Source organism: Macrotis lagotis, chromosome 3, assembly GCF_037893015.1.
Source record: "Macrotis lagotis isolate mMagLag1 chromosome 3, bilby.v1.9.chrom.fasta, whole genome shotgun sequence".
Classification (NCBI taxonomy): domain Eukaryota; kingdom Metazoa; phylum Chordata; class Mammalia; order Peramelemorphia; family Peramelidae; genus Macrotis; species Macrotis lagotis.
In genome coordinates this window covers 198,378,133-198,389,060 of record NC_133660.1, presented here as the reverse complement: position 1 = coordinate 198,389,060, position 10,928 = coordinate 198,378,133, and positions in this window count along the sequence as shown.

Below are 10,928 nucleotides of genomic sequence, written 5' to 3'. Positions count from 1 at the left end.
CAAAATATGTATGTACAATGCTAACTTGACTGTTTGCCACTGAGGGGAGGGGATAGAAAGGGAACCTAGAAGGAAATTTTGTAACTTAAAAATAGATATGTGCATATGGCTGAAAATTAATTAATTAATTAATTAAAAAATACTGATGGGTATTTTAAATAAAAGATCTAATAGCAATCCACAAATGGAAGTCAATGGTTTTTCCCTAGGTTATATAGCCTGGAGCTTTTTTGTTTTTAACCCAGACTACAAGGATTATTTTGTCATAGGTCTGAATCTGTACATTTAACCTGGAGCAAATATATTCCTAATACAGTTATCCCAGTCATTTCCTGTCCTGCGCCAAAGAACTGGAGGCTGAGCCAGGCTTTATGTCTGACAGGTTTCTAGGAACCCTATTTAAATTGTTTCTCAGAAAAAAAACCAGAGATTTTATTTGACAAAGGTTCTGTTTTTAGGCCCTAAAGACTTTTCTTTTTATCCATCAACTACTAGTGTCAATTAATTAAAAGGAATATAAGTTCTGCAATCATTTCCCATTCTTTGTGTGTATATATATATATATATATATATATATATATATACATATATATGTGTGTGTGTGTGTGTGTGTGTGTGTGTGTGTGTGTGTACATGCTACACTTGAAAATTCAATTATTTCAATATGCAAGATCAAAAGAATCTCTATTGGGTTGTACCCTTATAAGTAATATAATAATATTATTGTCATAATATTTTGAAAGAAAGTTTTGTATATTAATGCCTCAGTCTTAGAATGTTTTGATCCACAATAGATAGAAAGATAATAAGTCAAAAAGTTATCTCCAAGGAATTTATTATAGAACAGTATAATGACATTTATACATCTTTCACATCTGTTTTTTTATTGATGTGGTTTCACTTTCCAATGGCACAGACTGTTTTCTCACTCAGTTTACCATCTATCTACTATTACTCTGTCCACATACTTTCTCCAAGTGAAATCAAATACCTCAATCAATAGGCATTTATTAAATGTCTTCTCTCTCTAGTCACTTTGTTAAGCACTAGAGATACAAAAGAAGAAAATAAGCAATATATTATCCCTACTTTCATGGAACTTAATTCTTTCTGGGGAAAATATGTCCCTAAACAAGCACACAGGATAAAAGTATTTAGAAAAATAGAAAAAAATCATGAATTAGATAAGAGCCAGAGCAGTAGGTGACTTCGTAGAACAAGTGAGTTTGGAGTCAGGAACACATGAGTTGACATCTCAGCTGTGACATTTACTAGTTATGTGTCTTAGTAACTTATCCCTATTTGCCTCAGTTTTCTCTTCTGTAAAATGAGTTGTAAACAGAAATGACAAACCACTCTAGTATCTTTGCCAATAAATTCCAAAAGGGGTAATGAAGTGTCACATATGACTGAAAGGATGGAATGGCAATAAAGTGAGCTGAAGATATAGTTAGAATATTCATTTAAGGAACAGCTAGGTGGCAGAGTGGAGAGAGCATTGGCCCTGGAGTCTAGAAGGACCTGAGCTCAAATCTGAGCTCACATCCTTAATAATTATCTAAATGTGTGACTTTGGGCAAGTCATTAAACTCTGCTGCCTTGCAAAAACCAGAATATGTATATGTGTGTGTGTGTGTGTGTGTGTGTGTGTGTGAGAGAGAGAGAGAGAGAGAGAGAGAGAGAGAGAGAGAGAATTTTTTCATTTATTGTATTTATTCATTCTCATAAGCTGATGTGAGAATCATGAAATCTGTCTTTCAAGTTGTATGAAGGTAGGAATAAGCTCTCTTCCAAAACACTCTAAATACCTTAAAATTATGACTCTAATCAAATTATAGAGTGGAAGAATCCACAGAAAGACTGGTGACACAATTTTCCATCCCAAGATAACTTGGAAGGTCCCCGGGAATGCTTTGTTCCACTGGGATCAGAATGATCAGCAGCACAGCTGGAGTCACAACAGCGCCAAAGGATCGCCAGGGACCCTCCAGTTTCCAGACCTCCCAACCCAGGAACCATCAAAGACAACTTGGAAGGTCAACAGGAAAACAGCCAGAATGAGCACAGGGCCCAGTGCAGCTCATGTCTCAGTGCAGCTCCAGCCCTGGGAAACAGAAGCAGGCCTGTAGAGCCACCCAGCAGGGAGCTGCCCAGCGGGGAGCCGCCAAGCTGTGAGCCGCCCAGCAGCTCCTTCCAGAGTGTTCAGCCCATAGACAGTAAGGGGGTAGGGGGGAGACTCTCAGGGTCTCCCCATTTTTCCTGGGACAGGACTCTTATGGTTTGTCCAGATCCTGGTCACAGTCTGGGGCCCCTGATTGCTGTAGCAGAGTAGGGACACTCCTCAGAGCACAGTCCTGGAGAGCAGTCAGAACCTATCATAAGACCTTGAAGGAATTAAGCTCCCTGGGGGCTGTCCCCAAAACACTCAAAAGCTTGTGAAGTCCCACATAAATCATCAGTATTTCTATATATAAACAACAAAACCCAAGAACAAGAGATAGGAAGAGAAATTCCTTTTAAAATAACAGTAGACAACATTAAATTCTTAGGAATATAGCTCCCAAGACAAACCCAGAAACTATATGATCACAATTATAAAACTCTCCTCACCCAAATAAAGTCAGATATAAAATAGAAAAATTCCAAATGCTCATGGCTAGGTCGAGCTAATGTAATAAAAATAAAAATTCTACCCAAATTAAATTACTTATTCAGTGTTATGCTAATCAAATTACCAAATAACTACTTTAGTGAGCTAGAAAAAATAGTAACAAAATTCATCTGGAGGAAGAAAAAGGCAAGAATAGTAAGGGAACTGATGGAAAAAAATGTAAAGGAAGGTAGTCTAGCTATACTATAATATACTGGTTATACACTACTATACTATAAAGCAGCAGTCATCAAAACTGCCTAATACTGGTTAAGAACTGGAGTAGTAGATTAGGAAAAGAAACTGCAGTAAATGACTACAGCAATCAACTATTTGACAAACCCTAAGACATCAGCCTCTGGGCTAAGAACTCACTATTGGACAAAAATTTGGGGGGAAAATTAGAAAATAGCAAAAGGGCAAAAACTAGGCATAGATCCACATTTCATACCCTATACCAGAATAAGGTCAAATAGGTACAGAATTTAGACATAAAGAATGATACCACAGATAAATTAATATACCAAAAAATACTCTATCTGATCTATGACCAAACAAGACCAAAAAAGAATTAGAGCATATAATAAACTGCAAAATGAATGATTTTGACCATATTGCCAAAATTAGAAGGAAAGCAGAAATCTAGGAAACAATCTTCACAATCAGGAGTTCTGATAAAGGTCTCCTCTCTAAAATATATAGAGAATTGCATCAAATCTATAAGATCACAAATCATTCCCTAATTGATAAATGTTCAAAGGATATGAACAGATAGGTTTCAAATGAAGAAATTAAAGTTATATATAAGCATGTGAAAAAGCTCCAAATCACTATTGATTACAGAAATGCAAATTAAAACAACAATGAGGTATCATCTCACACTTATTAAATTAGCCAAGATGAGCAAAAGGGGAAATGATCAATGTTGGAGAGTTTGTGGGAGGATTGGGTCGTTGATGCATTGCTGGTAGAGTTATAAACAGATCCAACCTTTATGAAGAGCAATATGGAACTACGCCCAAAGAGCAATAAAACTGTTCGTACCCTTTGGAAATTCCTATTTTAGGACTATAACCAGAAGAAATCGTAAAAAAAAAAGAGAAAAGGGGGCAGCCAGGTACTACAATATCCATTGTACAGGCCCTGGAGTCAGTAGTACCTGAGTTGGTCTCAGATGCTTAATAATTACCTAGCTGTGTGGTCTTGGGCAAGTCACTTAACCCTCTTTGCCTTGCAAAAAACCTAAAACAAACAAACAAACAAACAAATAAATAAATAACAGGAAAAGTCCTACATGTTCCAAAATATTCATAGCAGCTTTTTTTTTTTTTTGTAGTGGCAAGGAACTGAAAATTGAAGGGATGGCCATCAATTGGGGAATGGCCAAACAAGTTATGGTACATGCATACTATGGAATACTATTGTTCTACAAGAAACCATAAATATTCGGACTCTAGAGAAGCATGGAATGACTTACTGGATCTGATGCTGAGTGAAAGGACTAGAAAACCAAGAGAACAATGTGCACATCAACAATATTAGGAGATGAACAACCTTGATGGAAGGAACTCCAGTTCAGAGAGCTAGGAAAACTGCATTAGACTGGTAATGGTCTATATTATCCCTAACCAGAGGAAGAAGAACAAACAAAACAACACACAGGAAAAAAAAATTTACCCCTACTGCACTTTTTAAAAATGATCTCTTAGGTATCTCTTTCCCTTAATCCTAATTCCTCATACCAAAAATTACTAATTTGTAAATATGTTTAACAAATATGTATGTAAAATGCTAACCTGACTGTTCTCTACTGTGAGGGGTGGGAAGTGGAATATAAGGGTGGAAGGAAATTTTGTAACTTGGAAATATGCATATACAAATGGTTGAAAATAAAAAAAAACAAAAAGCTTCCGAAATACATTAAAATAAGGTCATAGGCTTGATAAATAAGCAAACAAAAAAAAAGAGAATCTCACCACAGATAATAACTTTGGCCCCATGGAGGATCAAAATACACACTCAAAAGATGACAAAGACAAAGCTTCTGTAGCCAAAACCTCCAATAAAAATAGAATATGAATGAACTCAAAAAATATTTTGAAAACCAAGAAAGGGAGATAGGGAAAATCTCCAAATATAGGTCCTAGATGAAACTTAGAGAGAATGGTCCAGAAGGGCAACATGTTAAAAACCAGCTTATGTCAAATGGAAAAAAAAAACATTCAAAAAACCATTGAGAAGAATGCTTTAAAAAGCAGAAGTGACCAGATGAAAAAGGAGGTAAGAAAACAATTCTTTCAAATATAGAATAACTTGTCAGAAATCAAGAAAAAGTAAAAAACCCAAAAGAATGAAAAAGTAGAAGAAAATGTGAAATATCTCATTGGAAAAAAAAAAGCTGACCTGAAAAACATATCCAGAAGAAATAATTTAAACATTATTGGACTGCCTGAAGATCATGACCAAGAAAAGAGCCCTTCAGTTTTGAAGACTTCCTCCAGGAACATTGCCCTGATATCCTAGAAGTAGAGGGTAAAATAGAAATCCCCCTGAAAGGGATCTGAAAGGGGGAAAACAAACGCAAAACTATTATAGCCAAATTCCAGAACTCCTAAATCAAAGAGAAAATATTACAAGCAGCCAGAAAGAAACAATTCAAGTATCATGGCTCTTCAGTCAGGGTTACACAGGATTTAGTAGTGTCTACATTAAGGGCTCATTGGGCTTGGAATTTGATATTCCGGAAGTCAAAAGAGCTTGGATTACAATTGAGAATCATCTACCCAGCAAAACTGAACATCCTCTTTCAGGGGAAAAGATAGATATTCAGTGAAATAGGGGAATTTTAAACTTTCTTTTTGAAACTACTGAGCTGAACAGAAAGTATGATCTCCAAATATAGGTCCCAGATGAAACATAAAGAGAGTGGCCAGGAAGGGCAAATTATGAGGGATTTAATGATGTTGAACTGTTTGATACTGCATGGGAAGATGATATTGATAAGTCGAGAGAGAGAGAGAGAGAGAGAGAGAGAGAGAGAGAGAGAGAGGAGAGAGAGAGAGAGAGAGAGAAGCATAGGAAGGGAGCTGGATATGAAAGTAAAATATATTAAAGATGGAGTTAATGGGCAAAAATAAAATGACTGCAAGAAAGGAAAAGAAGAAATAGAATTGGCTAAGATATTTTACATAAAAGAGTCAAGAAAAAGCTTTTTCAATGAAGTGGAAGGAGGGAAGGTAAAGGGGACTGAGTGAGCGAGCCTTCATTGGAAATGGCTCAGAGAGGAAACAACAAATACACTCAATAAGGTATAGAAATCTATCTTGTAGGAAAAAAGGAGAGGAAGGAGATGGGAGAAAGAGGATGAGGGGTAAGGGGGGATGTAGTTGACAGAGGAGAGGAAGATCAAGGGAGAGGATAGTCAGAATCTTTTTTCTTTTTTTCACAAGGCTGTGGGATTGGGTGGCATGCCTGGGGTCACATGAATAAGTGATTGTTGGGTGTCTTAGGCCAGATTTGGGCTTGGGTACTCCTGACTTCAGGGTTAGTGCTCTGTCCATTGTACCACTTGGATGCCTTACAATATACTTTTGAGAAGACACAGTGAAAGGAGAGAAAGAGAAAAGAAAAAATGTGGAGTGGGAAGGATTAGATGGAGAGAAATGCAATCAGTAACAGCAACTGTGGGGAAAAAAAAAAAACTGATGCAACTTCTGGGATGGACTCCATCCCAGAGTCAGAGCTGATGTTTTCTGAACACAGACTAAATACACTTTTTTCTTTTTCTTTCCCTCTATTTTTCATGACATTTCTCTATCTTTGTGGGGGAAGGGGGAATTATGTCTACTTTTACACCAAGACTAGTTTAGTAATGTGCAAATATATAGATAAATAAATTAATGAATAAATAAATTGCTAATGTGAATATCTGTGTAACCGGAATTGAAATGTGTATTCTAAATAGGAAGTTCTTGAGTTCTAAATATATCTAGTTATAACCTATTATGGCAGTTTTTTGGCTTTGTTTTTAGAGTGTTCTTTCCAAAAACCACGGATTATCTCACAACCAGTCAGAGCTGGTGTTTTTACCTAAAGCAGAGGTGGGGAACCCTTTTTTTCTGCCAAAAGTCATTTGATATTTCTAACCTCATTTGTAGACTATATTTGGTCGAACATTTAAATAATTCACACCTACAAAGCTACTAGGTTTATTGAATTTTGAGTCGCATCTGCATTTGCCTTGGCATCATCGGACCAATATGGTTGGCAGGTCATAGGTTCTCAGCCTTTGATCTGAAGCATCATCCAGCCAGGGTTCCAAGCTCTAGCTAGAAGATGGGTTTCCTCCACATAGAGCCTGAAAATTGTCTTTGTCGTATTGGTCCAGTTCCGCCCTCTAGGATCAAGGAGAGCCCTTTTAAATACTTGAAAACACATGTTTTCCCCTCAAAAATTTCCCTTTTTCACATGAAACACCCACACTTCCTTTTTCCAGTCTCAGTTTCCTTAGTTGCTAAATAGAATTGCTAATAATTCCTACATCATAGGGTTGTTGAGGTTTGAATGAAATATTATTTGTAAAATACTCTTTGCTCAAACCCTTGTATACAGTAGCCACTTTATTAATGCTTATTCCTACCATTTCTTGTTATATGGCATGAGCTCAAGGACTTTTACAATCCTGATCCCTCTCTTCTGAACTCTCTTCAGTTTATTAATGATTTTCTTAAAAGGTTGTAGAATTGAATGAAATAATTATAACCCCTGTTGAGATAGAACCTGGGCAGAGTAGAATAGTACTCTAATTGCTCTAATTTTGGGAACTACTCCACCCTTGATATGGCCTAAGACTTTCATTGCTGTCTAAATACTTTATTGATAACGCCACACAATGGGAGGTGATAGAAAGGGAATAAGTATTTATATGCTAGCTATTATGCTTCAGGCACTATGCTAAGTATTTTTGACAAATTAGTCATTTGATTCTCACAAGGGAAAAACTATTATCATCATCCCTATCTTATAGTTGAGGAAACTGAGATAAACAGATTAAGGTATTTTTCTAGAATCTCACAGCTAATTGAGCATCTGAGACCACATTTGAATTCAGGTCTGCCTAATTCAAGCCTTAGATTTCTAAGTTCTTTCAGCTTCCTTTAAGTGAGTTTGCATTCTATTACCTCCCTAGCTGCTTTCTAGCAGACCTGTTGTCTAGTCAAGATACTTTCCCTCTCCTTCAAATTTGTTTCTTTAAATTAGGTATTTTAAACCTAATGTATCCCTATGAAAATCCATGTTATCTTATTAGAGCCTCATATCATTCAATCTATTCATCCATCTCCTTATCTATCTTCTTAGTTTTTTTTTTTTTTTTTGCAAGGCAAATGGAGTTAAGTGGCTCACCCAAGGCCACACAGCCAGGTAATTAATTATTAAGTGTCTGAGACTGGATGTGAACCCAGGTACTTCTGACTCCAGGGCCTGTGCTTTATCCACTAAGCCACCTAGCTGCCCCTTGCTTATCTATCTTGAGTTACCTAGTTAACTTTTTTTAAATTATGACTTCTCTGGGCTGTGCTCTCTTTCTCAATTTTGTATCATTTACATATCTGAAAATCTGGTCATCTCTAGAAGATCATAAGATCACTGAATCATTGATACAGAGTGGGATGGTACTTCACATGTCATGTTTATAAGCCTATTCAATTTATAGATGAGAAAGCTGGGGTTACAGTTCATACAAAGTTCCCAAAGCATCTATTGTGTGCAAACCATAACATTTACTAATAAGTAGGGGAGATTGAACATTTCAACAGCAAATATTGAAATTGTTCATTTAGAAGATAGATAAGATATGAAAACTACTAACTAATAATGCTCTTCACAACTGTGAGGAAAGAATTTCAAATACTATTTTCTCCATTTTTGTAGATAAGAAAATTGAGACTAAGAGAGTTTAGTCATTTATTTGGTCATTTGGTTAGAAAAGTTGATGGTAAGGAAAAAAATGGGACAACACATCAGATCTTTATTTTTTTCTTTTTTTTATATAGTCACTTGGTTGAATTATTTAATTTAAGAATAGTTCTCCATTTTTAAAATCATGACCCCACAAAAATCTAGTGTCATGATTAGCATTATCTTACATTAGTATGCTAATGTTCTTCAAAGACTATTCTCAATTGAATTATGTAAGATTTTACCCTGCATAAACTAAATTGGTTTAATTAAAATACTATTGTGCTTCACTTTTAGAAATAGAATTGTTACATTAACATTTAATGACAATTATTAATAGCAATCATCATCATAATAATAGTCAATGGACTTGGTATTTATTACTTACTTTATAGAAAACTAGTCACATCTAGTATCATTAACAAATCAATTATAAATTCTCTACAATTTTAACCCCAAACTGACCCCAACCTCCCTTTCCAAAATTTTCTCCTATCACTCCCATCCATGTACTCACTATTTCAATGAAAGGTATCCAACTTTTTCAAAAAAAATTCTGCAATAGGATATGCATTTTCACCTTCATACCTTTGATTTTTAGTTCACTTTGCATAAAAAAATCATTTTCTCTCATCTTATTTGTTAAATATGAAAATACTTATAAACTGACGACAAACCAATGTCATCAATAATGATTCTTTTAACCAATCTTTGATGATCTCCCTTTTCCTCTAGTGAAGTCCTATAGCATTATCATGTCTACAACTAATTGGTCATCACAGGCTACCTTGTTTTATCATTCACAGATTTTATACATGTTCCATCTCTCCAAGTAGATGGAGCACTCTGAGGACTGGAGAAATGCATTGTTTTTCTTTGCATTTTGTATGCTTGTACTGGAGATACACAGGTATATGCATGCACATTGCATATATATACATATATGTATATATATATAAACACTTACATATGTTTGTGCATTTTTCAATCAGTTAAAATAAATTGATTAAATAATTGATTACTCAGTCATGCATTATAGATTGAGGCCAATTACCACACATTAGTTTCTCTGCTGACCTAAAGTACATTTTTCTAGTTACTTTCTTCACTCTATAAAGCAAATACTGAAAGTGAAAAACTAAAAACTCAATTGGTTTGAGGAAGATCTGGTTCAAATTAAATTTTTCTAATAAGTATTGGGTATGATAAAAACACACTAAAGGAAAATTTAAGACTGGTCTGAGCAAAAGAAAATCTTTTTATTACCTTTTCTGAGAAGAGGACAAACTCACAGAGACAGATTGCTGTTGCACTTGAAGCATAGTGAAACAAGTTTATATATATTCTAACCCCAGTTCCCCTTTAGCCCATTCTCTAGGTTTCAGGGGGTTACAGTCTATTTATGGAACTGTACCCCAATAACACACACAAAGAATATTTTCAAAATATGTATCTCACCAGATGGTGGGGTGATCTAGAGGTTTTAATGACATTCATAACTGTGTTGACTAGAAAAAGTAGGATTCTCATGGTCAGAACACCTTAATTATGAAAACAGTCTTATTGCAAAAACAGGATGTCCTATATCCTTAGAATGCAAGGCTTTTTTTTTTTTGACATAAATACCTCTTTAACCCTGAGAGGACTTCATCAGAAATTATCCCACTCAGTATGGAAACTGAAGTCACATGCAAAACTAATCCTCTGCATCATTCTTTAAGATTTTTTGCCTTAACATGTTCTAAAAAAATAGCCATGGAGTTTAAGAATGATGCTAGAAAGCTAGTGTTAAATTCCCTGATAATGCTCAAATCTATGAAAAGTTGTTGTTCATTATGAAACACTCTATACTTACAGAGAACCTTTTAACTAGTTTAGATAAAGGATAAAAATACTTCAAAAGAGTTGACTCAACTAATTTCTTTCACACATCAAAATATATCATGAGGAAAATTTGCATCCTTTAAATGTTTTCCCTCCTAATTAAGGTCCCCTTGGGCTTGGTATTAAAATTTGCTTCTTCACTGTAAACTATTATTCACTCTATTAATTTCTAATTTAACTGAACTATAGATATACTTAAAAATACATGTATACATGCATTTATTTGCTTTATAAAGCCTCTCTTTCTCTCTCTCTCTCTCTCTCTCTCTCTCTCTCTCTCTCTCTCTCTCTCTCTCTCTCTCTCTCTCCTTATAGATTAAAGTCTTTTATATCATTGCAGGTAGAAACATCAGGAGAACTGAAAGATGCCATGTCTTTCACTGATAAATGGACTCTTTTATTGACTATATAGAATGTTAATTGTACTCTATTTTTT